Source organism: Oncorhynchus gorbuscha, linkage group LG10 (genome assembly GCF_021184085.1).
Source record: "Oncorhynchus gorbuscha isolate QuinsamMale2020 ecotype Even-year linkage group LG10, OgorEven_v1.0, whole genome shotgun sequence".
NCBI lineage: Eukaryota > Metazoa > Chordata > Actinopteri > Salmoniformes > Salmonidae > Oncorhynchus > Oncorhynchus gorbuscha.
Window position 1 is genome coordinate 29982650 of NC_060182.1, and position 25841 is coordinate 30008490.

Here is a 25841-nt window from a genome sequence, read left to right on the forward strand (position 1 = left end):
CAATGTTGTGGATGTGTGAGTCACTGAGTGTGTCTAATTGAGATCTAGCTGGGATGGGTAGGCCCCCACAGACAGCAGCTCCCAGGAGGGCTGAATGTCTCCTCTCTCTACTCTCTACTCCCTATCCTACATATGCTCCAGTCCTCAGGGACAGACCGGAAGGAGTCTCTCTCTCACACACACTGGATTTAGGAAGATAGAAACGGAAGCATCACCCAGAAAGAGGTGCTTTACCAAAATATGTCCACTTCATCATCACAATAACCATCATTCATTCACACACAGTGAAAGTTGGACTTACTGAGTTGATGCAGGCTAGTTCCTTGTTGAGCAGCCAGGGCAGTGACAGTTTCCCCTCTCCCCTGTAGCAGGACTGGATACGCTCCTTGATCTTCTCCTTGATGCGGCGCAGCGTGAACAGGCACAGGGCTGACTCCTTGGGGGGCTTGGCCCGGTTCTTCTGGCCCTGGGCGAACACCGTGAACAGCACCTCGTCCTGCTCTGAGATGCCCAGCGATCGCGCCAGCTTGGTCCCGGGTCGGCTGAGGTAGGCGTCCTGCACCAGACGATACTCCACCCCGTCCTTGGTGCAGCCGATAGGGAACTCCACGTAGGAGTAGAACTTGGGGTCGTCCACGCAGAGACGGACAATCTTAGAGGTGAAGAACTGCTCCCCGCTGGCGTCGGGCGAGGTGAGCTGGGTATCCAGCTGCAGGGTCAGATAGTAGACAAACTGCTCGCTGCTGAAGCCGTAGATGTAGTAGATGTCGAAGGCGGGGAACTTGGAGAGCGTGTCCGAGGGGATCTTGAGCTGCGAGGAGACAAACTCGTCCTGGTAGACGAAGCTGAACATGTCGGCATTCTCCTCGTTGGCCATCAGCTTGCGGCTGGAGAGTGTGGGGAAGTACTCTGACTTGCCGTCGATGGGCGTGCCCACAAACAGCTTGCCAGCCCCTCCCCCGCCCCCGGCCGCGTCACCACCAATGACTACCCCAGACATGGTGCCAGCCTCGGCCACGCTGGACAGGTAGTGCTCCTTACGGTGGTGCGGCTCACCCAACTTGAACAGGTCGTCCAACCGAAGGAACTGGCAGATTCCTTGGGAGGTGCTGCCACAGGCGATCAGGCGGTTCTGACCGTAGTCCAGCAGCAGCAGCTTGTTGACGTTACTGGTCTGGGCCAGTTCATGGGGGCAGGATTGGACACCCGGAGGGGGATAACACTTCTCATTGTCCACCACAGGGCCTGTAACATGGTTGCGGAGCTTGGTCAGGTTGCTGGACAGCTTGAAGATCCAGTTGACGGCTCCCAGATACACCTCACCTGTCTTGTTGTGGACCACCAGGTGTGTGAGCCCCCCCTCTGGAGGGGAGAATGTCCTGAGGTTGCTGGGAATGGTGGCTAACACCCCTGACAACAGGAGGAGGAAGGGTAGGAGAGGGCCTCCCAGGGATGGGGTGGGGTGGCAGATCATGTTGGGCTCTGGTAGGTGAGGAGAGGTTCCTGAGTGTGTGTGTGTTCTTCTTCCTCTACTGAAGCTGTGGCTGTCCTACGCCAGGCTGAAGGAAGGAAGGAAGGGAGGGGATGGTGGTGTAGCTCTGGCCTGGCGTCCTCTGGGCTCCGTGTCTCTGCTCTGTCGTCTATAACATCGTCCCCAGAGCCTCGGCCGCCAGCCCTGCGAACAGAAGGAAAAACCACATTAGGAGACAGGACCAGGGAACACTCTCTCCATATTGATTGGCTAGGGTTTTAAAAGCTCTGCCAGCCACACAGAGCGGTGAGGGCAAAAAAGTGTCATAATACATAAACATTCATTAATTACAGTAGGGCTTTAAGGGGAATCCTATACAACATTTAATGAGCATGTCAGGCTGCCAGTCAGAGCTATCACTAACTCAACACAGAGCATTAGGCTACATTAAGCATTAAGCATTTCACTGTACCGTGTGCACGTGACCAATAAACTTTGATTTAATTCGACAGACCATGGTGTGTCCTCATTTATATTCTACACACACTGACTGCATCATCACCATCACCTGCAGCACTGGAGCAGGCGGACATGCAAGATACAGCTAGAAAGACATCCCCTACTGGGTACTGGGATAGGACAGTTCACCCAATCACAATAAAGAATGACTTCGGTAAAGGTAAAGTGCCTTTATACTCAAACATAGAGAACTCTCAGTGCTGTCAGTATGGTCTGAATATAGAGGGGGCAGACTTTGTAAGAATACACGTTCATTTTTTCTATTGCACTACTGTGTAATAGATGGAGCGAACACTATAAAAGTATCAGGATGAGAAATGAAATATTACATTGGAAATGAAGAACTAAGGTTGCAAAGGGAGGGTATATTACTGGTAACTTGAAGTGTTCCAGTAAACTACCAGAATGTTGGTAACTTTCATGTTTTTATTTTATTTTATCACATGACTAGTGGCCTTTTTGAGTACTTCAGATTTTCACAGGTGTCTGTAATTATCTTTGGCCCTCTAGCCTTATTGGATGTAAAATATACAAAATAATAAAATATAATGATTTTGCAGTATAAAATAGAATGACAAAACTGTAAAACATTATCTTAAATATAAACCATCAACTTAAAGAAAATGATTGGTGTTTATTATGAGGTTTCTCGCATTAAATATCCTGATATATTTTTTATACACTTGTATTTATTTTACTATGTCAATATGTCAAATCAAATCAAATCAAATTTTATTTGTCACATACACATGGTTAGCAGATGTTAATGCGAGTGTAGCGAAATGCTTGTGCTTCTAGTTCCGACAATGCAGTAATAACCAACAAGTAATCTAACTAACAATTCCTAAACTACTGTCTTATGCACAGTGTAAGGGGATAAAGAATATGTACATACGGATATATGAATGAGTGATGGTACAGAGCAGCATAGGCAAGATACAGTAGATGGTATCGAGTACAGTATATACATATAAGATGAGTATGTAAACAAAGTGGCATAGCTAAAGTGGCTAGTGATACATGTATTACATAAGGAGGCAGTCGATGATATAGAGTACAGTATATACGTATGCATATGAGATGAATAATGTAGGGTAAGTAACATTATATAAGGTAGCATTGTTTAAAGTGGCTAGTGATATATTTACATCATTCCCATCAATTCCCATTATTAAAGTGGCTGGAGTTGAGTCAGTGTCAGTGTGTTGGCAGCGGCCACTCAATGTTAGTGGTGGCTGTTTAACAGTCTGATGGCCTTGAGATAGAAGCTGTTGTTCAGTCTCTCGGTCCCAGCTTTGATGCACCTGTACTGACCTCGCCTTCTGGATGATAGCGGGGTGAACAGGCAGTGGCTCGGGTGGTTGATGTCCTTGATGATCTTTATGGCCTTCCTGTAACATCGGGTGGTGTAGGTGTCCTGGAGGGCAGGTAGTTTGCCCCCGGTGATGCGTTGTGCAGACCTCACTACCCTCTGGAGAGCCTTACGGTTTAGGGCGGAGCAGTTGCCGTACCAGGCGGTGATACAGCCCGCCAGGATGCTCTCGATTGTGCATCTGTAGAAGTTTGCGAGTGCTTTTGGTGACAAGCCAAATTTCTTCAGCCTCCTGAGGTTGAAGAGGCGCTGCTGCGCCTTCTTCACGAATTCCAGTAACTTAGCTTTGAAGAACAAAACAAAGAGGTTGACCGCACCACTCAGACCTTAAGGGGCTGTCTGTGTGAGTGGACCAATTCAGTTTGTCTGTGATGTGTATGCCGAGGAACTTAAAACTTGCTACCCTCTCCACTACTGTTCCATCGATGTGGATAGGGGGGTGTTCCCTCTGCTGTTTCCTGAAGTCCACAATCATCTCCTTAGTTTTGTTGACGTTGAGTGTGAGGTTATTTTCCTATATGTCTTTGTTGTAAATATGTTGGTGCCCAACTGGTGGCAGATGTGAAAAAAAGTGAATACTGTAGTTGGAAGAGTTGCCGATTTGATAGAAATCATTTCATTGCTGATTAGTTGCTTTTTTCATTAAGTTAACTATTTTCTCTTGAACCATATTGTCTATCCACTAGAAACTCAAGCACAGGTATAATAAATGAATAATATATATGAATATATATATATTTGTTTTGTTTTTTAAAGTTATTCAAGTAGAAATGACCAAAGTTACCATAGATTACCATAAATGACCTGTTAATTACCTACATTAATTCCAGTAACTTAGCTTTGAAGAACAAAACAAAGAGGTTGACCGCACCACTCAGACCTTAAGGGGCCGCTTTAGGAGACCCTGTTACGTTCGCTCTCTCTCTCAACCCTCTCTTTCATCCTTCAGCCTCTCTCTCACACTCCAGGCCCAGACAGACAGTTAATAACTGCTTTCAACTCCCAGTCCCTGTCTTACATCAGCCATCACGATCTGCTATATGAACCCACTGTTCTACAGCCCATCAAGACAATGGGCACACTGTGTGATGGCTGCCGTTGGTGTTTGAGTCACAAAACCCACCGTGGTCTCAACTCTCAGCTCATTCACCACGCCAAGCCACACTCACTGATGTAAATTAGAGCAATGAAAGGCTTCAGATCACACATGCATTCACTCATATTCACACACACAAGCATGAATGCGTACCCATTATAATCACAGATCTGTGACTCAACACACAGAGGCAATGGTTCGAGTGCACTAGTCTGAGATATTTCTCTGTAAATGGAGACATCAAAATGATATTATATATATATATCACAGGTGAATCTATCGGGTGCACAACTATGACAACGTTCTGTCACTGTGACAAAAAAATAAACAATCAAAATGCCACACTTAAACTAATTTGACATTGTCCCTGAACCGTGATTGAATCTGAAAACTGAATATGTCAGTGCTTTAACTGAATTAGGACAAAAAACAGCTGGAAAACATTGAGTGAAAAGCAACTGTTTCATGTCTTGCAAAGAGATCAGCTAGCTAGAATATGAATTAGATTAACGACAGCAATGTTACTATTAAGATGTTTTAAGAGAAACAAGAGGGTCTGGATGAGAGACAGAGGTAGAAGAAAGGACGGAACAGAGAAGTTTGAGTGGAAGAAGGATGGAAAAGGAGAAAACAGCATAGGAACTGAGTGGTCGTTACTCTTTATGGCAAAACAATTCCTTTTCCATCCCCGAGAGACGGAGGATGTTGATGATGGCTGCTCTTAGCAAGTCAGCCAGTCAGTCAGTTATTTAGTCAGCCAGCCAGCCAGTCAGTCAGTTATTTAGTCAGCCAGCCAGCCAGTCAGTCAGTTATTTAGTCAGCCAGCCAGGTAGTAAGTAAGTTATTTAGTCAGCCAGCCAGTCAGTCAGTTATTTAGTCAGCCAGCCAGGCAGTCAGTCAGTTATTTAGTCAGCCAGTCAGCCAGTCAGTCAGTTATTTAGTCAGCCAGCCAGGCAGTCAGTCAGTTATTTAGTCAGCCAGCCAGCCAGTCAGTCAGTTATTTAGTCAGCCAGCCAGGCAGTCAGTCAGAAATGCACCTGAACTCACAGGGCTGTCCATGGCAGAGGAAATGCAAGGCAGAATAAATTAATCAATGGGTTTGGCTGCAGAGAGCAGAGCAGAGTGGTTACCAGAGGAAGACTGAGGCAGGTTATGTTGTGGACGGACAGACGGCTCGGCTGGGCTCGGCTCAACCTGCCTCCTCGGATAATGGCCCCTGAGCCACAGCGCCAACACTGATTTATTGCTTGTGGCATATCAATTACAGCACCGGCCACAAAACTGGGGCCTCATACTTAAGCAAATTTATACACACTGCATCTTTAACATGGAGGTCACATCGGAGTCTGTGTGAGAGAGGCAAGCCACAGGCAGCACCAGGAAAACACCGCATATGATTTATCATTTCTAGGATTTTATTTGGATCCCCATTAGCTATTGAAGAAGCAGCAGCTATTCTTCCCTCGGTCCACACAAAACATAGAACATGACAAGATACACCACACAAATGTGCAGGAACAGCAGCACAAATGTAAACTAAGAACACTATGACTAAAGAACAATATGGCCAATTTAAAAAAAGAACAAGAAACAGAAAATAAAGAAATGAATCATATTAAGAATAGTGTGTGTGTGTGTGTGTGTGTGTGTGTGTGTGTGTGTGTGTGTGTGTGTGTGTGTGTGTGTGTGTGTGTGTGTGTGTGTGTGTGTGTGTGTGTGTGTGTGTGTGTGTGTGTGTGTGTGTGTGTGTGTGTGTGTGTGTGTGTGTGTGTGTGTGTGTGTGTCTTCACAGTCCGCGTTGTTCCTTGAGGTGTTGTTTTATCTGTTTTTAAAACTGATTTTATTGCCTGCCTGATGAGTTACCTGTAGCAGAGATGTCTATCCACCCTGTGTAGTCTCAGCAAGCACACTACTCACTACACACTACTCACTACACACTACTCACTACTCACTACACACTACTCACTACACACTACTCACTACTCACTACACACTACACACTACTCACTACTCACTACACACTACACACTACTCACTACACACTACTCACTACACACTACTCACTACTCACTACTCACTACACACTACACACTACTCACTACACACTACTCACTACTCACTACACACTACACACTATACACTATACACTACTCACTACACACTACTCACTACTCACTACACACTTCTCACTACAATACACACTACTCACTACACACTACTCACTACTCACTACACACTACTCACTTCTCACTACACTACTCACTACACACTACACACTTCTCACTACACTACACACTACTCACTACACACTACACACTACTCACTACACACTACTCACTACTCACTACACACTACTCACTACACACTACTCACTACACACTACACACTACACACTACTCACTACACACTACTCACTACTCACTACTCACTACACACTACTCACTACACACTACTCACTACACACTACTCACTACTCACTACACACTACTCACTACACACTACTCACTACACACGACTCACTACACACGACTCACTACTCACTACTCACTACACACGACTCACTACTCACTACACACTGCTCACTACACACTACTCACGACTCACTACACACGACTCACTACTCACTACACATTACACACTACACACTACTCACTACACACTACACACTACTCACTACTCACTACACACTACTCACTACACACTACTCACTACTCAATACTCACTACACACTACTCACTACACACTACACACTACACACTACTCACTACTCACTACACACTACTCACTACTCACTACACACTACTCACTACTCATTACACACTACTCACTACACACTACTCACTACTCACTACACACTACACACTACTCACTACACACTACTCACTACACACTACTCACAACACACTACTCACTACTCACTACACACTACTCACTACTCACTACAAACTACTCACTACTCACTACGATTTTCCTCCAACATGGACTTTTTGGAGCACCATTGTGGGTAGTGCTGGCACCATGAAAATGTTTCAAATGAACTTGTCTCATCAGCACACATATTTGATGCAACGAGGGTAGAAATGGCTTATTTGGTCGATAGTAGACCTACTTACCAAGCCAAGCAGAGCTGTTTAATCGACATAGAAATATCCTGTGCTTTTTTTATTTTACGCATAGGTGCATACAAACACAGATTGGCTACATTGTAACCGTGATGTGACCTCCGTTGCAGCTTGCATATGAAGCTCAGCTAGGACTGTTACTTCTGTGAACGAATGAAAACATTTCAATGTGATTTAACCGATTGATGTTGGGGAAATAGTTGGTAAAAAAAAGCAGAATGGTGTTAAATGGCTGTAGACAGCTTGGGGATTGTAACGATGTGCGCTGAGAATCGGGTGTCAAGTCCAGGGAGTGAATGTATTAATAAATAAACGCATCATAAAACAAAACAAGAAACACAAACAACGCACAGACTTAACACTGGAACAGCACCAATAACGCCTGGGGAAGGAACCAAAGGGAGTGACATACAGTGGGATCCAAAATGACTGGCAATGCACAAACAATACTCAAAAATATAAACAATATAATTAGAGAGACAAACTCAAAATGCCAACATGTGAAAAATACTGTACTTTATTCATGTTTCAATGGAACCCACCCAAATAATGTATTGATTTAATTCATTAAAAATCCATGTCCGCCAAATCAAGGTTTCACAATTATTGGCACCCTTAAATGTTATTGTACATCTACCAAAATTAAACAAGGAATTCAATTCCACTTATTTAAGTTTATCTAAGTGTTAAGGAAGTATATTGAGCCATTACATCACTTCCTTTTTCACTAGAGTATAAAAATGAGGTAACACGCATGCAATATCCCTTTGTCATCCAACACCATGAAGAAAAGAAAAGAACTGGCAGTTCAAACGAGACAGATGGTCGTGGACCTTCATAAATCTGGTAATGGCTACAAGAAGATCCACAAACTATTGAATATACCACTGAGCACTGTCAGGGCAATTATTTAAAAATTCAAAAGATATGGAACAGTGAAAAACCTCACAGGTAGAGGACGCAAATGCATTTTGCCCCCTAGGATAGGGAGGAGGATGGTGAGAGAAGCAACAAAATCCCCAAGAATCACTGTGAAAGAATTAAAGACCTTGGTGGCATCTTGGGGTCACCAGGTTTCAAAAAGCACAATCAGACACCACCTCCACAACCACAGGCTCTTTGGAAGTGTTGCCAGAAGAAAGCCCTTTCCGACGTCAAGACTCAGACACAAGCGCATCGAGTTTGACAAACATCATTTAAATTATGACTTGAAGAAGGTGCTCTGGTCAGATGAGACCAAAATTGAACGTTTTGGTCAGATACAACATCGGCATGTTTTGTGTCAAAACAGAGATGCATACAAGGAGAGGCACCTCATACCCACGGTGAAATATGGTGGTGGGTCAGGGATGTTTTGGGGCTGTTTTAATTCCAGAGTTCCAGGGGCGCTGGTGAAGATTGATGGCATAATGAATTCAACCAAGTATCAAACAATCTGGTTGCCTCTGCCAGAAGGCTGGGACTTGGCCGTATGTGGACTTTCCAACAAGACAATTACCCAAAACATACCTCAAGATCCACACAGAAATGGTTCTGTGACAACAAAATCAATGTTCTGCCATCTCAGTCGCTGGAACTCAATCCAATGGAAAACCTGTGGGCTGAGTTGAAGAGGGCAGTTGATAAGCGCAAACCCAAGACTGTGAAGGATCTTGAAAGGATCTGCATAGAGGAATGGTCCAAAATCCCTCCAAATGTGTTCCTTAACCTTGTCAAACATTACAGGAAAAGACTCCATGCTGTTATCCTTGCCAGAGGTGGTGGCACTAAGTACTAAATGAGGAGTGCCAATAATTATGAAACCTTGATTTTGGTGAAATGTATTTTGTATTAAATAATTGTCTGATTTTGGTGGGTTCCATTGAAACATTAATAAAGTACAGTACTTCTCACATGTTGGCATTTTGAGTTTATCTCCATAATTATATTGTTTATATTCGTTTAAGTATTGTTTGTGCATTGCCAGTCAGGGGTGCCAGTAATTTTGGAGCCCACTGTATATAGGGAAGGTAATCAGGGAGGTGATGGAGTCCAGGTGAGTCTGATGACGCGCAGGTGCGCGTAACAATGGCGACAGGTGTGCTCCATAACGAGCAGCTTGATGACCTAGAGGCCGGAGAGGGAGCACACGTGAACAGGGATCAAATGTATTTCACAGATTGAGTCATAATATTAGGCCTAGTGATTATTTCTCAGTATCTACTTGCGAGCGGCCGAACATGCAGCTTTCTGCAAAGGTGTAAACTTTCGTAGGCTGATGGAAGGCTACTCAGAGTCAGTCTGCCTTACAGTGAATCCTAATCAGACGTGCTCATTGTGGTTCTAACAGGCAACGTGTCCTGGTGTACACTGCTCAAATGATATGGAACAACACCCCGAGTGCATCAGACATGAAACAACGATACAAATGTAACAACAGCACAACAACATTGATAAACCGTTTTCTTTTGCAGGGGCCTTGTCTTTGCAACTCGTGTAAATGCACTGAACCACAATGGTGACACACGGAGCAAAGCAAAGCTTTTCCAGTGGTCAAAACCATTCATCTTGAGGCCACGGGGGAGAGGGTGCAAAATGCAATCTGTTCATTATATCATATAGAAATTGACATATCTATTTTAATTCAGACAATGACAAATGACCCAATGGATCATGATAATTCTCTGGTAAAAAAGTGGGGGTGCACCCCTATTTTGAAAGTGGGGGTGCAGCTGCTCCATCTGCTCAATTAATAACTGTGCTCCTTGTGTGACAGGGGGCAGGGCTAGGTCTGTGTGCAAAACGGCATGGCGTGAGTGAGAGAGAGCGGAGACAGGCGACTCAGGTTGTGGAGTAAACTATAAAAATGGACGGTACACAAGGCAGAGTAGCATATCACATTTAACAAACCAAACATGAAATTCCATTATAGAAGGTAAAGTAAAAACCCAAACTTGTCCCTGCATCAATACAGGTATATAGTCAAATATGTTATACTGCCAAGCCCTTTGGCAGATGACAACAGGTTTAGCCAGATACTTCAACAAGATAGGACTTCTATTTAGAATGATTCTACAAGGCTTACAGAGAGTGAAGTAATAGTTCAAATCATGTTCACCTCACACTACTCTGGTGGCATTTCACAGGCTTCTGGGGTGAAGGAGGGATAGATGGAGAGAAAGAGAGAGATCATGTTCACCTCACACTACTCTGGTGGCATTTCACAGGCTTCTGGGGTGAAGGAGGGATAGATGGAGAGAAAGAGAGAGATCATGTTCACCTCACACTACTCTGGTGGCATTTCACAGGCTTCTGGGGTGAAGGAGGGATAGATGGAGAGAAAGAGAGAGATCATGTTCACCTCACACTACTCTGGTGGCATTTCACAGGATTCTGGGGTGAAGGAGGGATAGATGGAGAGAAAGAGAGAGATCATGTTCACCTCACACTACTCTCGTGGCATTTCACAGGCTTCTGGGGTGAAAGAGGGATAGATGGAGAGAAAGAGAGAGATCATGTTCACCTCACACTACTCTGTTGGCATTTCACAGGCTTCTGGGGTGAAGGAGGGATAGATGGAGAGAAAGAGAGAGATCATGTTCACCTCACACTACTCTGGTGGCATTTCACAGGCTTCTGGGGTGAAGGAGGGATAGATGGAGAGAAAGAGAGAGATCATGTTCACCTCACACTACTCTGGTGGCATTTCACAGGCCTCTGGGGTGAAGGAGGGATAGATGGAGAGAAAGACACAGAGGAGGGATGGGTGGAGTGAAAGAGAGAGATCATGTTCACCTCACACTACTCTGGTGGCATTTCACAGGCTTCTGGGGTGAAGGAGGGATAGATGGAGAGAAAGAGAGAGATCATGTTCACCTCACACTACTCTGGTGGCATTTCACAGGCTTCTGGGGTGAAGGAGGGATAGATGGAGAGAAAGAGAGAGATCATGTTCACCTCACACTACTCTGGTGGCATTTCACAGGCTTCTGGGGTGAAGGAGGGATAGATGGAGAGAAAGAGAGAGATCATGTTCACCTCACACTACTCTGGTGGCATTTCACAGGCTTCTGGGGTGAAGGAGGGATAGATGGAGAGAAGAGAGAGATCATGTTCACCTCACACTACTCTGGTGGCATTTCACAGGCTTCTGGGGTGAAGGAGGGATAGATGGAGAGAAAGAGAGATCATGTTCACCTCACACTACTCTGGTGGCATTTCACAGGCTTCTGGGGTGAAGGAGGATAGATGGAGAGAAGGAGAGAGGGATGGGTGGAGTGAAGAGAGAGATCATGTTCACCTCACACTACTCTGGTGGCATTTCACAGGCTTCTGGGGTGAAGGAGGGATAGATGGAGAGAAAGAGAGAGATCATGTTCACCTCACACTACTCTGGTGGCATTTCACAGGCTTCTGGGGTGAAGGAGGGATAGATGGAGAGAAAGAGAGAGATCATGTTCACCTCACACTACTCTGGTGGCATTTCACAGGCCTCTGGGGTGAAGGAGGGATAGATGGAGAGAAAGAGAGAGATCATGTTCACCTCACACTACTCTGGTGGCATTTCACAGGCTTCTGGGGTGAAGGAGGGATAGATGGAGAGAAAAGAGAGATCATGTTCACCTCACACTACTCTGGTGGCATTTCACAGGCTTCTGGGGTGAAGGAGGGATAGATGGAGAGAAAGAGAGAGATCATGTTCACCTCACACTACTCTGGTGGCATTTCACAGGCTTCTGGGGTGAAGGAGGGATAGATGGAGAGAAAGAGAGAGATCATGTTCACCTCACACTACTCTGGTGGCATTTCACAGGCTTCTGGGGTGAAGGAGGGATAGATGGAGAGAAAGAGAGAGATCATGTTCACCTCACACTACTCTGGTGGCATTTCACAGGCTTCTGGGGTGAAGGAGGGATAGATGGAGAGAAAGAGAAGATCATGTTCACCTCACACTACTCTGGTGGCATTTCACAGGCTTCTGGGGTGAAAGAGGGATAGATGGAGAGAAAGAGAGAGATCATGTTCACCTCACACTACTCTGGTGGCATTTCACAGGCTTCTGGGGTGAAGGAGGGATAGATGGAGAGAAAGAGAGAGATCATGTTCACCTCACACTACTCTGGTGGCATTTCACAGGCTTCTGGGGTGAAGGAGGGATAGATGGAGAGAAAGACACAGAGGAGGGATGGGTGGAGTGAAAGAGAGAGATCATGTTCACCTCACACTACTCTGGTGGCATTTCACAGGCTTCTGGGGTGAAGGAGGGATAGATGGAGAGAAAGAGAGAGATCATGTTCACCTCACACTACTCTGGTGGCATTTCACAGGCTTCTGGGGTGAAGGAGGGATAGATGGAGAGAAAGAGAGAGATCATGTTCACCTCACACTACTCTGGTGGCATTTCACAGGCTTCTGGGGTGAAGGAGGGATAGATGGAGAGAAAGAGAGAGATCATGTTCACCTCACACTACTCTGGTGGCATTTCACAGGCTTCTGGGGTGAAGGAGGGATAGATGGAGAGAAAGAGAGAGATCATGTTCACCTCACACTACTCTGGTGGCATTTCACAGGCTTCTGGGGTGAAGGAGGGATAGATGGAGAGAAAGACAGAGAGGAGGGATAGATGGAGAGAAAGAGAGAGAGGAGGGATGGGTGGAGTGAAAGAGAGAGAGGAGGGATAGGTGGAGAGAAAGAGAGTGAGGAGGGATGGGTGGAGTGAAAGAGAGAGAGGAGTGATGGGTGGAGTGAAAGAGAGAGAGGAGGGATGGGTGGAGTGAAAGAGAGAGAGGAGGGATGGATGTAGTGAAAGAGAGAGAGGAGGGATGGGTGGAGTGAAAGAGAGAGAGGAGGGATGGGTGGAATGAAAGAGAGAGGAGGGATGGGTGGAGTGAAAGAGAGAGAGGAGGGATGGGTGGAGTGAAAGAGAGAGAGGAGGGATGGGTGGAGTGAAAGAGAGAGAGGAGGGATGGGTGGAGTGAAAGAGAGAGAGGAGGGATGGGTGGAGTGAAAGAGAGAGAGGAGGGATGGGTGGAGTGAAAGAGAGAGAGGGATGGATGTAGTGAAAGAGAGAGAGGAGGGATGGGTGGAGTGAAAGAGAGAGAGGAGGGATGGGTGGAATGAAAGAGAGAGAGGAGGGATGGGTGGAGTGAAAGAGAGAGAGGAGGGATGGGTGGAGTGAAAGAGAGAGAGGAGGGATGGATGGAATGAAAGAGAGAGAGGAGGAATGGATGGAGTAAAAGACAGAGAGGAGGGATGGGTGGAGTGAAAGAGAGAGAGGAGGGATGGATGGAATGAAAGAGAGAGAGGAGGGATGGGTGGGTGGAGTGAAAGAGAGAGAGGAGGGATGGATGGAATGAAAGAGAGAGAGGAGGGATGGATGGAGTAAAAGACAGAGAGGAGGGATGGATGGAGTGAAAGAGAGAGAGGAGGAATGGATGGAATGAAAGAGAGAGAGGAGGGATGGATGGAGTAAAAGACAGAGAGGAGGAATGGATGTAGTGAAAGACTGAGAGGAGGGATGGATGGAGTAAAAGACAGAGAGGAGGGATGGATGGAGTGAAAGAGAGAGGAGGGATGGATGGAGTAAAAGACAGAGAGGAGGGATGGATGGAGTGAAAGACAGAGAGGAGGAATGGATGTAGTGAAAGACTGAGAGGAGGGATGGATGGAGTGAAAGAGAGAGAGGACGGTTGGATGGAGTGAAAGACAGAGAGGAGGGATGGATGGAGTGAAAGACAGAGAGGAGGGATGGATGGAGTAAAAGACAGAGAGGAGGGATGGATGTAGTAAAAGAGAGAGAGGAGGGATGGATGGAGTAAAAGACAGAGAGGAGGGATAGATGAAGTGAAAGACCGAGAGGAGGGATGGATGTAGTAAAAGACAGAGAGGAGGGATAGATGGAGTGAAAGACCGAGAGGAGGGATGGATGGAGTAAAAGACAGAGAGGAGGGATGGATGTAGTAAAAGACAGAGAGGAGGGATGGATGGAGTAAAAGACAGAGGAGGGATGGATGGAGTAAAAGACCGGGAGGAGGGATGGATGTAGTAAAAGACAGAGGAGGGATGGATGGAGTAAAAGACAGAGAGGAGGGATGGATGGAGTAAAAGACAGAGAGGAGGGATGGATGGAGTAAAAGACAGAGAGGAGGGATGGATGGAGTAAAAGACCGAGAGGAAGGATGGATGCAGTAAAAGACAGAGAGGAGGGATGGATGGAGTAAAAGACAGAGAGGAGGGATGGATGTAGTAAAACACAGAGAGAAGGGATGGATGTAGTAAAAGACAGAGAGAAGGGATGGATGGAGTAAAAGACAGAGATGAGGGATGGATGTAGTAAAAGACAGAGAAGCGTGATGGATGGAGTTAAAGACAGAGAGGAGGGATGGATGGAGTAAAAGACCGAGAGGAGGGATGGATGGAGTTAAAGACAGAGAGGAGGGATGGATTGAGTAAAAGACAGAGAGGAGGAATGGATGTACTAAAAGACAGAGAGGAGGGATGGATGGAGTAAAAGACAGAGAAGAGGGATGGATGGAGTTAAAGACAGAGAGGAGGGATGGATGGAGTAAAAGACAGAGAGGAGGGATGGATGTAGTAAAAGACAGAGAAGAGGGATGGATGGAGTTAAAGACAGAGAGGAGGGATGGATGGAGTAAAAGACCGAGAGGAGGGATGGATGTACTAAAAGACAGAGAGGAGGGATGGATGGAGTAAAAGACCGAGAGGAGGGATGGATGTACTAAAAGACCGAGAGGAGGGATGGATGGAGTAAAAGACAGAGAGGAGGGATGGATGTAGTAAAAGACAGAGAAGAGGGATGGATGGAGTTAAAGACAGAGAGGAGGGATGGATGGAGTAAAAGACAAGAGAGGAGGGATGGATGTAGTAAAAGACAGAGAAGAGGGATGGATGGAGTTAAAGACAGAGAGGAGGGATGGATGTAGTAAAAGACAGAGAGGAGGGATGGATGTAGTAAAAGACAGAGAGGAGGAATGGATGTACTAAAAGACAGAGAGGAGGGATGGATGTAGTAAAAGACAGAGAGGAGGGATGGATGTAGTAAAAGACAGAGAAGAGGGATGGATGGAGTTAAAGACAGAGAGGAGGGATGGATGGAGTAAAAGACAGAGAAGAGGGATGGATGGAGTTAAAGAGAGAGAGGAGGGATGGATGGAGTAAAAGACCGAGAGGAGGGATGGATGTACTAAAAGACCGAGAGGAGGGATGGATGGAGTAAAAGACAGAGAGGAGGGATGTAGTGAAAGACAGAGAGGAGGGGGATTGAGGAAAGGACAGTGAGGAGGGATGGATGGAGTAAAAGACAGAGAAGAGGGATGGATGTAGTAAAAGACAGAGAGGAGGGATGGATGGAGTAAAAGACAGAGAGGAGGGATGGATGTAGTAAAAGACAGAGAGGAGGGATGGATGTAGTGAAAGACAGAGAGGAGGGGGATTGAGGAAAGGACAGTGAGGAGGGGGATTGAGGAAAGGACAGTGAGATTGGTCAGAAAACATTGCCCAGCTTCCCAGCTGCAATACTAATATAAAAACAGGGCCAAGCGTCTCAATCCAGCCCAGAAAAATCCATCATAACAGGAGATTGTTTCCGATGAGAAGGCAGAATCACCATATCAGCAGCAAAACACAAGTCAATCTGGCATGAAAGTCCTAAAGTAACGAGTGCAGCGGTTTAGCAGGATGAGGTCGGGCCAGAGACTCAATCAGGGCAGGGAGAGGGGAAGGCAGGGAGGGGGAAGGCAGGGAGGGGGAAGGCGGGGGGGAGGGGGAAGGCGGGGAGGGGGAAGGCAGGGAGGGGGGAAGGCAGGGAGGGGGAAGGCAGGGAGGGGGAAGGCGGGGGGGGGAAGGCGGGGAGAGGGGAAGGCGGGGGAGGGGGAAGGCGGGGAGGGGGGAAGGCGGGGAGGGGGAAGGCGGTGAGGGGGAAGGCGGGGAGGGGGAAGGCAGGGAGGGGGGGAAGGCGGGAAGGCGGGGAGGGGGGAAGGCGGGGAGGGGGAAGGCGGGGAGGGGGAAGGAAGTAAGGGGGAAGGCGGGGGAGGGGGAAGGCGGGGGGGGGAAGGCAGGGAGGGGGAAGGCAGGGAGGGGGAAGGCAGGGAGGGGGGAAGGCAGGGAGGGAGGAAGGCATGGAGGGGAAGGCAGGGAGGGGGAAGGCAGGGAGGGGGAAGGCAGGGAGGGGGAAGGAAGGGAGGGAGGAAGGCAAGGAGGGGGAAGGCAGGGAGGGGGAAGGCAGGGAGGGAGGAAGGCAGGAACGGGGGAAGGCAGGGAGGGGGAAGGCAGGGAGGGAGGAAGGCAGGGAGGGGGGAAGGCAGGGACGGGAGAAGGCAGGGAGGGCGGAAGGTAGGGAGGGGGAGGGAGGCAGGCCGACAGGGAGGGAGGAAGAAAGGCAGGGAGGGAGGCAGGCTGGCAGGGAGGGAGGCAGGCAAGCAGGGAGTGAGGCAGGCAGGGAGAGAGGCAGAGAGGCAGGGAGGGAGGGAGGCAGGCAAGCAGGGAGGGAGGCAGAAAGGCAGTGAGGGAGGCTGAAAGGCAGTGAGGGAGGCAGAAAGGCAGTGAGGGAGGGAGGGAGGGAGGGAGGGAGGGAGGGAGGGAGGGAGGGAGGGAGGGAGGGAGGGGGAGGGGGGAGGGAGGGAGGGAGGGAGTCAGGGAGGGAGGGAGTCAGGGAGGGAGGGAGGGAAGGTGACAGGGAGGCAGGCAGGGAGGGAGGCAGGCAGGCAGAGAGGGAGGCAGGCAGGGAGGGAGGGAGGGGGTCTTCACTGGAAAATAAAAAGCTGACAGGGACAAAGAGAGCAAAAAAAATACAACTGCCAAATATGTAATTATAATTTGGCAATTTTTACCCCTTTTTCTCCCCAATTAGTAATTACAGTCTTGTCCAGTCGCTGCAACTCCCAAATGGACTCAGGAGAGGTGAAGGTCGAGAGCCATGCGTCCTCCGAAACACTGCCCTGCCAAGCCGCACTGCTTCTTGACCCGCTGCTTGCTTAACCCAGAAGCCACATGGACCAATGTGTTGGAGGAAACACCGTAAAACTGGCAACCGAAGTCAGCGTGTATGCAGAGAAGTCGCTAGAGCGCGATGGGACAAGGAAATCCCAGCCGGCCAAACCCTCATCTAATCCGGACGACACTGGGCCAATTCATGGGTCTCCCGGTGGCAGCTGGCTGCAACACAGCCTGGGATCGAACTTGGGTCTGTAGTGACACCTATAGCACTGCGACACTGTGTCTTAGACCACTGCGCCACTCGGGAGGACACCAAATCTGAAATTCGAGGATAAGGAATGATGTTCCTTTCCCAACAGTTTACATAGTTGTGTTGAAAAAGTTCAACGTTAAGGTTTAAACTCCCCCAAGTGGGAATATTTAACAGGATGAAGAGGCAGACAGTGGGCCGTTATTGGGTTCATGTTCAGTGGGCTGTTATTGTGTTCATTTACGGGGAGGGGATAGCGTGTGAGATGTGTGTATGTTTTGATAAGGTTTATGGAGTGTCTTGTTGAGGTGGAACAGATTGATATCGCTGTTAGGCTGGGAGGGGGGGCTCCTTGGCTGTGTGCTGACTGCTGTCTGAGGCCATAAGGGCATGGGGCCATACGGCTGTTAATAGTAAGGCTGTGTGGCTGACTGGCTGCCTGTGTGGCTGACTGGCTGGTTGACTGGCTGCATGTGTGGCTGACTGGCTGGCTGTGTGGCTGACTATATGGCTGCTGCTGTGGTCCAGTGTGCCTCTGCTCGCCATGCAAGGCACTGATTAGAACACTGCACTCCATTTATACTGTACTGCATTCCATGCCTGACACAGTGACCTCACTGACAGCTGCCCACACACACACACACACACACCGATACAGACACACACACACACACACACACACACACAGTTGTGTTTTTCTAGGTCAAACAGGATTAGCGTGGACAAGCAGCTCTGCCCCGTCAAGGATACAATGACTCAATGGCAGTTCAATTCAGTTGGCCACTGAAGAAGCCAGACAGCCTCTCCATCCTGTACACGCTGTGTCACACACTCACACACACATCCAAAACACACAGGAACAGCTTCATGGGGTAACAGGTGCAGCTTACCAGACACAGTCACTCACAGTGATAAAAGGCGGGTGGTTCTGACAGAATCAGTGTCAGTATCTTAGAGTAACTATGTACAGTATTCATTCCAAACCTCCTGAGTTGAAGGATTTAAAAGGATCAAATATCCTGAACCAGACTGGACTCATGACCTCACGTCCACTACCAGTACATACTAAACACAGAACACTACATACTAAACACAGAACACTACAGAACAAACACAGAACACTACATACTAAACACAGAACACTACAGAACAAACACAGAACACTACATACTAAACACAGAACACTACATACTAAACACAGCACACTACATACTAAACACAGAACACTACAGAACAAACACAGAACACTACATACTAAACACAGAACACTACAGAACAAACACAGAACACTACATACTAAACACAGAACACTACATACTAAACACAGAACACTACATACTAAACACAGAACACTACATACTAAACACAGAACACTACATACTAAACACAGAACACTACATACTAAACACAAACACTACAGAACACTACATACTAAACACAGAACACTACAGAACAAACACAGAACACTACATACTAAACACAGAACACTACAGAACAAACACAGAACACTACATACTAAACACAGAACACTACATACTAAACACAGAACACTACATACTAAACACAGAACACTACATACTAAACACAGAACACTACAGAACAAACACAGAACACTACATACTAAACACAGAACACTACAGAACAAACACAGAACACTACATACTAAACACAGAACACTACATACTAAACACAGAACACTACATACTAAACACAGAACACTACAGAACAAACACAGAACACTACATACTAAACACAGGACACTACAGAACAAACACAGAACACTGCATACTAAACACAGAACACTACAGAACAAACACAGAACACTGCATACTAAACACAGAACACTACAGAACAAACACAGAACACTACATACTAAACACAGAACACTACAGAACAAACACAGAACACTACATACTAAACACAGAACACTACAGAACAAACACAGAACACTACATACTAAACACAGAACACTACAGAACAAACACAGAACACTACATACAAAACACAGAACACTACAGAACAAACACAGAACACTACATACTAAACACAGAACACTACAGAACAAACACAGAACACTACATACTAAACACAGAACACTACAGAACAAACACAGAACACTACATACTAAACACAGAACACTACAGAACAAACACAGAACACTACATACTAAACACAGAACACTACATACTAAACACAGAACACTACAGAACAAACACAGAACACTACATACTAAACACAGAACACTACAGAACAAACACAGAACACTACATACTAAACACAGGACACTACAGAACAAACACAGGATACTACAGAACAAACACAGGATACTACAGAACACTACAGAACACTACAGAACAAACACAGGACACTACAGAACAAACACAAAACACTACAAACCAAACACAGAACACTACAGACCAAACAAAGAAGACTACAGAACAAACACAGAACACTACAAACCAAACACAGAACACTACAGACCAAACACAGAACACTAAAGACCAAACACAGAACACTACAGAACAAACACAAAGTCACCCATAACCTGCTATTCCAGTTCTTTCAAGTCTCCAATCAAATAAATGCTGAGAGTGCTGGATTGGAGAGTACCGGGGAAATGCTAGAAGTGACGTATCCTGGCCCACCTGGAGCTGACGTTTACCAGCCTTAATACCGGTGGAAAAGCACTCCTAAAAACACAGCAAACTGTGTGCCTCCATGGAGATTGCAGTGCCATAGTAAACTCAAGGCACTCCAAGGAGAAAGATATAAAAGACAATCACCAGCTCCTTCTACTCTGCTGTAAAGGAGAATGCCTAGCCTGGCTATTTCAGCCCTAAAAGCCCCGGTGCCTGACCTGCCAGTAAAAGGTAGAGTCCAGTGCGCGGGCTATCTCACTGCAGGAGGAACAGCAGCACCGCACTGCAACAACAGGAGGGTCTATCAACAGCCAACGAGACACGGAGAAGTGGACAGAATAGATCAAGCATTCTAGAAACCAACAGTGCAACACTTGCATTGTCTGCACCCACACTGTCCTCCACACCATACAGCATGCATTAATGTTGTTCCCAAATATGTGTTGTCATTGTTATGTTCCCTAATAACAAAGGAGTAGAGTGAGTCTGTGAGGTATAGCCATAAAGCAACCACCCTCATGCAGAACAGACAATGCCAACACTCTCTTCTCTTCTTATAGGGTAGTCTATTAGGTTTATGACAATGACCTCATTTTATAGCAGGTGTTATAGCGCCACAACACTCATAAAAATTGTTTCAATTGCACTGACTGAAGTCCAAACTAAGACAAATGCCCTTATTCTTCCCTAAAGGCTGGGTATCTATCCAGTTTCCATTTGTCAGATGTATGGCAGTGCTCTCTCTCTCTCTCTTTCTTTTTACCCTCTTTCTTTCTCTAGCTCCCTCTTTCTCTCCCCCTTTCTCTCTCTCACTTTTTCTCTCTCCCCCTTTCTTTTTACCCTCTCTTTCTTTCTCTAGGTCCCTCTTTCTCTCCCCCTTTCTCTCTCTCTCTTTCTCTCTTTCCCTTTCTCTCTCTACCTCTTTCTTTTTACCCTCTCTTTCTTTCTCTAGCTCCCTCTTTCAATCGCTCGCTCTCTCCCTCTTTCTCCCTTTCTCTCTCTCCCTCTTTCTTTTGACCCTCTCTCTTTCTTTCTCTAGCTCCCTCTTTCTCTCCCTCTCTCTCTCTCTCTCTCCCTTTCTCTCTCTCCCTCTCTCCCTTTCTCTCTCTCTCTCTCCCTTTCTCTCTCTCCCTTTCTCTCTCTCCCTCTTTCTTTTTACCCTCTCTCTTTTCCTCTTTCGTTCTTTCTCTCTCTCCCTTTCTCTCTCTTCCACCTTCTCTCCCTGTCTTTCTCCCTGGTAGAAAAGGAAAACGACCCCTGATACAGGCTGAGAGCCTCCTCTCGACCGAGCAGTACAAGCCTAAACGGACCTACTCATTTTCTTAATAACACAATTGCCACACTGCAGTATGGAGCCAGTTTAGATTATCTACGGCGAATTCCATGATAAAATCCAGCATTTCGGGGCATTTTGAAGCACTTAAAATATTTAAGTGATTGTAGCTCCAGGGTCCTCTTTAGCGTACAGTCAAATAGAGGGGTTTCAAATCCCAGAACAGGGCCTGTGAGGGCAGCAGACTGTTTCCTGCTTTTCTAGGTTTGTCAGCACACATTCCTACTGCACAGCATCATCATGCTCTGTGCATTCTCCCTCCACTGGCCTATTTACTTAAGCGTGTGTGTGTGTGTGTGTGTGTGTGTGTGTGTGTGTGTGTGTGTGTGTGTGTGTGTGTGTGTGTGTGTGTGTGTGTGTGTGTGTGTGTGTGTGTGTGTGTGTGTGTGTGTGTGTGTGTGTGTGTGTGTGTGTGTGTGTGTGTGTGTGTGTGTGAGAGAGCTTATCTAGGTATAATGTGTTCTTTGTCCTGTCATCAGACAGCTAGTGCTGCTCAGAGATCAGTTCACTCAGTGTCAAAACATATACATATACACAAACCCATACATCCACACACACACACACACACACACACACACACACACACACACACACACACACACACACACACACACACACACACACACACACACACACACACACACACACACACACACACACACACACACACACACACACAGGGAGAGAGAGAGAGAACATGATGAGTAGGGCTGTAGCGGTCATGACATTTTGTCAGCTGGTTATTGTCATGCAAACTATAATTGACTGTTAATTAACATAAACATGAGTAGCATCTCCTGGTCTCCATCAACACGTTTAGCATCTCCTGGTCTCCATAAACACGTTTAGCATCTCCTGGTCTCCATCAACACGTTTAGCATCTCCATCAAAACGTTTAGCATCTCCTGGTCTCCATCAACACGTTTAGCATCTCCTGGTCTCCATCAACACGTGTAGCATCTCCTGGTCTCCATCAACACGTTTAGCATCTCCTGGTCTCCATCAACACGTTTAGCATCTCCTGGTCTCCATCAACACGTTTAGCATCTCCTGGTCTCCATCAACACGTTTAGCATCTCCTGGTCTCCATCAACACGTTTAGCATCTCCTGGTCTCCATCAACACGTTTAGGATCTCCTGGTCTCCATCAACACGTTTAGCATCTCCTGGTCTCCATCAACACGTTTAGCATCTCCTGGTCTCCATCAACACGTTTAGCATCTCCTGGACTCCATCAACACGTTTAGCATCTCCTGGTCTCCATCAACACGTTTAGCATCTCCTGGTCTCCATCAACACGTTTAGCATCTCCATAAACACGTTTAGCATCTCCATCAACACGTTTAGCATCTCCATAAACACGTTTAGCATCTCCATAAACACGTTTAGCATCTCCTGGTTTCCATCAACACGTTTAGCATCTCCTGGTTTACATAAACACGTTTAGTATCTCCTGGTCTCCATCAACACGTTTAGCATCTCCTGGTCTTCATCAACACGTTTAGCATCTCCTGGTCTCCATCAACACGTTTAGCATCTCCTGGTCTCCATCAACACGTTTAGCATCTCCTGGTCTCCATCAACACGTTTAGCATCTCCTGGTCTCCATAAACACGTTTAGCATCTCCTAGTCTCCATCAACACGTTTAGCATCTCCATCAAAACGTTTAGCATCTCCTGGTCTCCATCAACACGTTTAGCATCTCCTGGTCTCCATAAACACGTTTAGCATCTCCTGGTCTCCATAAACACATTTAGCATCTCCTGGTCTCCATCAACACGTTTAGCATCTCCTGGTCTCCATCAACACGTTTAGCATCTCCTGGTCTCCATCAACACGTTTAGCATCTCCTGGTCTCCATCAACACGTTTAGGATCTCCTGGTCTCCATCAACACGTTTAGCATGTCCTGGTCTCCATCAACACGTTTAGCATCTCCTGGTCTCCATCAACACGTTTAGCATCTCCTGGACTCCATCAACACGTTTAGCATCTCCTGGTCTCCATCAACACGTTTAGCATCTCCTGGTCTCCATCAACACGTTTAGCATCTCCATAAACACGTTTAGCATCTCCATCAACACGTTTAGCATCTCCATAAACACGTTTAGCATCTCCTGGTCTCCATCAACACGTTTAGCATCTCCTGGTTTACATAAACACGTTTAGTATCTCCTGGTCTCCATCAACACGTTTAGCATCTCCTGGTCTTCATCAACACGTTTAGCATCTCCTGGTCTCCATCAACACGTTTAGCATCTCCTGGTCTCCATCAACACGTTTAGCATCTCCTGGTCTCCATCAACACGTTTAGCATCTCCTGGTCTCCATAAACACGTTTAGCATCTCCTAGTCTCCATCAACACGTTTAGCATCTCCATCAAAACGTTTAGCATCTCCTGGTCTCCATCAACACGTTTAGCATCTCCTGGTCTCCATAAACACGTTTAGCATCTCCTGGTCTCCATAAACACATTTAGCATCTCCTGGTCTCCATCAACACGTTTAGCATCTCCTGGTCTCCATCAACACGTTTAGCATCTCCTGGTCTCCATCAACACGTTTAGCATCTCCTGGTCTCCATCAACACGTTTAGGATCTCCTGGTCTCCATCAACACGTTTAGCATGTCCTGGTCTCCATCAACACGTTTAGCATCTCCTGGTCTCCATCAACACGTTTAGCATCTCCTGGACTCCATCAACACGTTTAGCATCTCCTGGTCTCCATCAACACGTTTAGCATCTCCTGGTCTCCATCAACACGTTTAGCATCTCCATAAACACGTTTAGCATCTCCATCAACACGTTTAGCATCTCCATAAACACGTTTAGCATCTCCATAAACACGTTTAGCATCTCCTGGTCTCCATCAACACGTTTAGCATCTCCTGGTTTACATAAACACGTTTAGTATCTCCTGGTCTCCATCAACACGTTTAGCATCTCCTGGTCTTCATCAACACGTTTAGCATCTCCTGGTCTCCATCAACACGTTTAGCATCTCCTGGTCTCCATCAACACGTTTAGCATCTCCTGGTCTCCATCAACACGTTTAGCATCTCCTGGTCTCCATAAACACGTTTAGCATCTCCTAGTCTCCATCAACACGTTTAGCATCTCCATCAAAACGTTTAGCATCTCCTGGTCTCCATCAACACGTTTAGCATCTCCTGGTCTCCATAAACACGTTTAGCATCTCCTGGTCTCCATAAACACATTTAGCATCTCCTGGTCTCCATAAACACGTTTAGCATCTCCATAAACACGTTTAGCATCGCCATAAACACGTTTAGCATCTCCATAAACACGTTTAGCATCTCCATAAACACGTTTAGCATCTCCTGGTCTCCATAAACACGTTTAGCATCTCCTGGTCTCCATCAACACGTTTAGCATCTCCATTAACATGTTTAGCATCTCCATAAACACGTTTAGCATCTCCATAAACACGTTTAGCATCTCCATAAACACGTTTAGCATCGCCATAAACACGTTTAGCATCTCCATCAACACGTTTAGCATCTCCATAAACACGTTTAGCATCTCCTGGTCTCCATAAACACGTTTAGCATCTCCATAAACACGTTTAGCATCTCCTGGTCTCCATAAACACATTTAGCATCTCCATAAACACGTTTAGCATCGCCATAAACACGTTTAGCATCTCCATCAACACGTTTAGCATCTCCATAAACACGTTTAGCATCTCCTGGTCTCAATAAACACGTTTAGCATCTCAATAAACACGTTTAGCATCTCCTGGTCTCCATCAACACGTTTAGCATCTCCTGGTCTCCATCAACACGTTTAGCATCTCCTGGTCTCCATCAACACGTTTAGCATCTCCTGGTCTCCATAAACACGTTTAGCATCTCCATAAACACGTTTAGCATCTCCATAAACACGTTTAGCATCTCCATAAACACGTTTAGCATCTCCTGGTCTCCATCAACACGTTTAGCATCTCCTGGTCTTCATCAACACGTTTAGCATCTCCATAAACACGTTTAGCATCTCCTGGTCTCCATAAACACGTTTAGCATCTCCATAAACACGTTTAGCATCTCCTGGTCTCCATAAACACATTTAGCATCTCCATAAACAC

At 46.4% G+C, this 25841-nt stretch overlaps 1 pseudogene; it reads right to left on the bottom strand.

Moving 5' to 3' along the window:
• LOC124045843 overlaps positions 1–25841 on the bottom strand; it is a 329729-nt pseudogene that overhangs the window by 281233 nt on the left and 22655 nt on the right.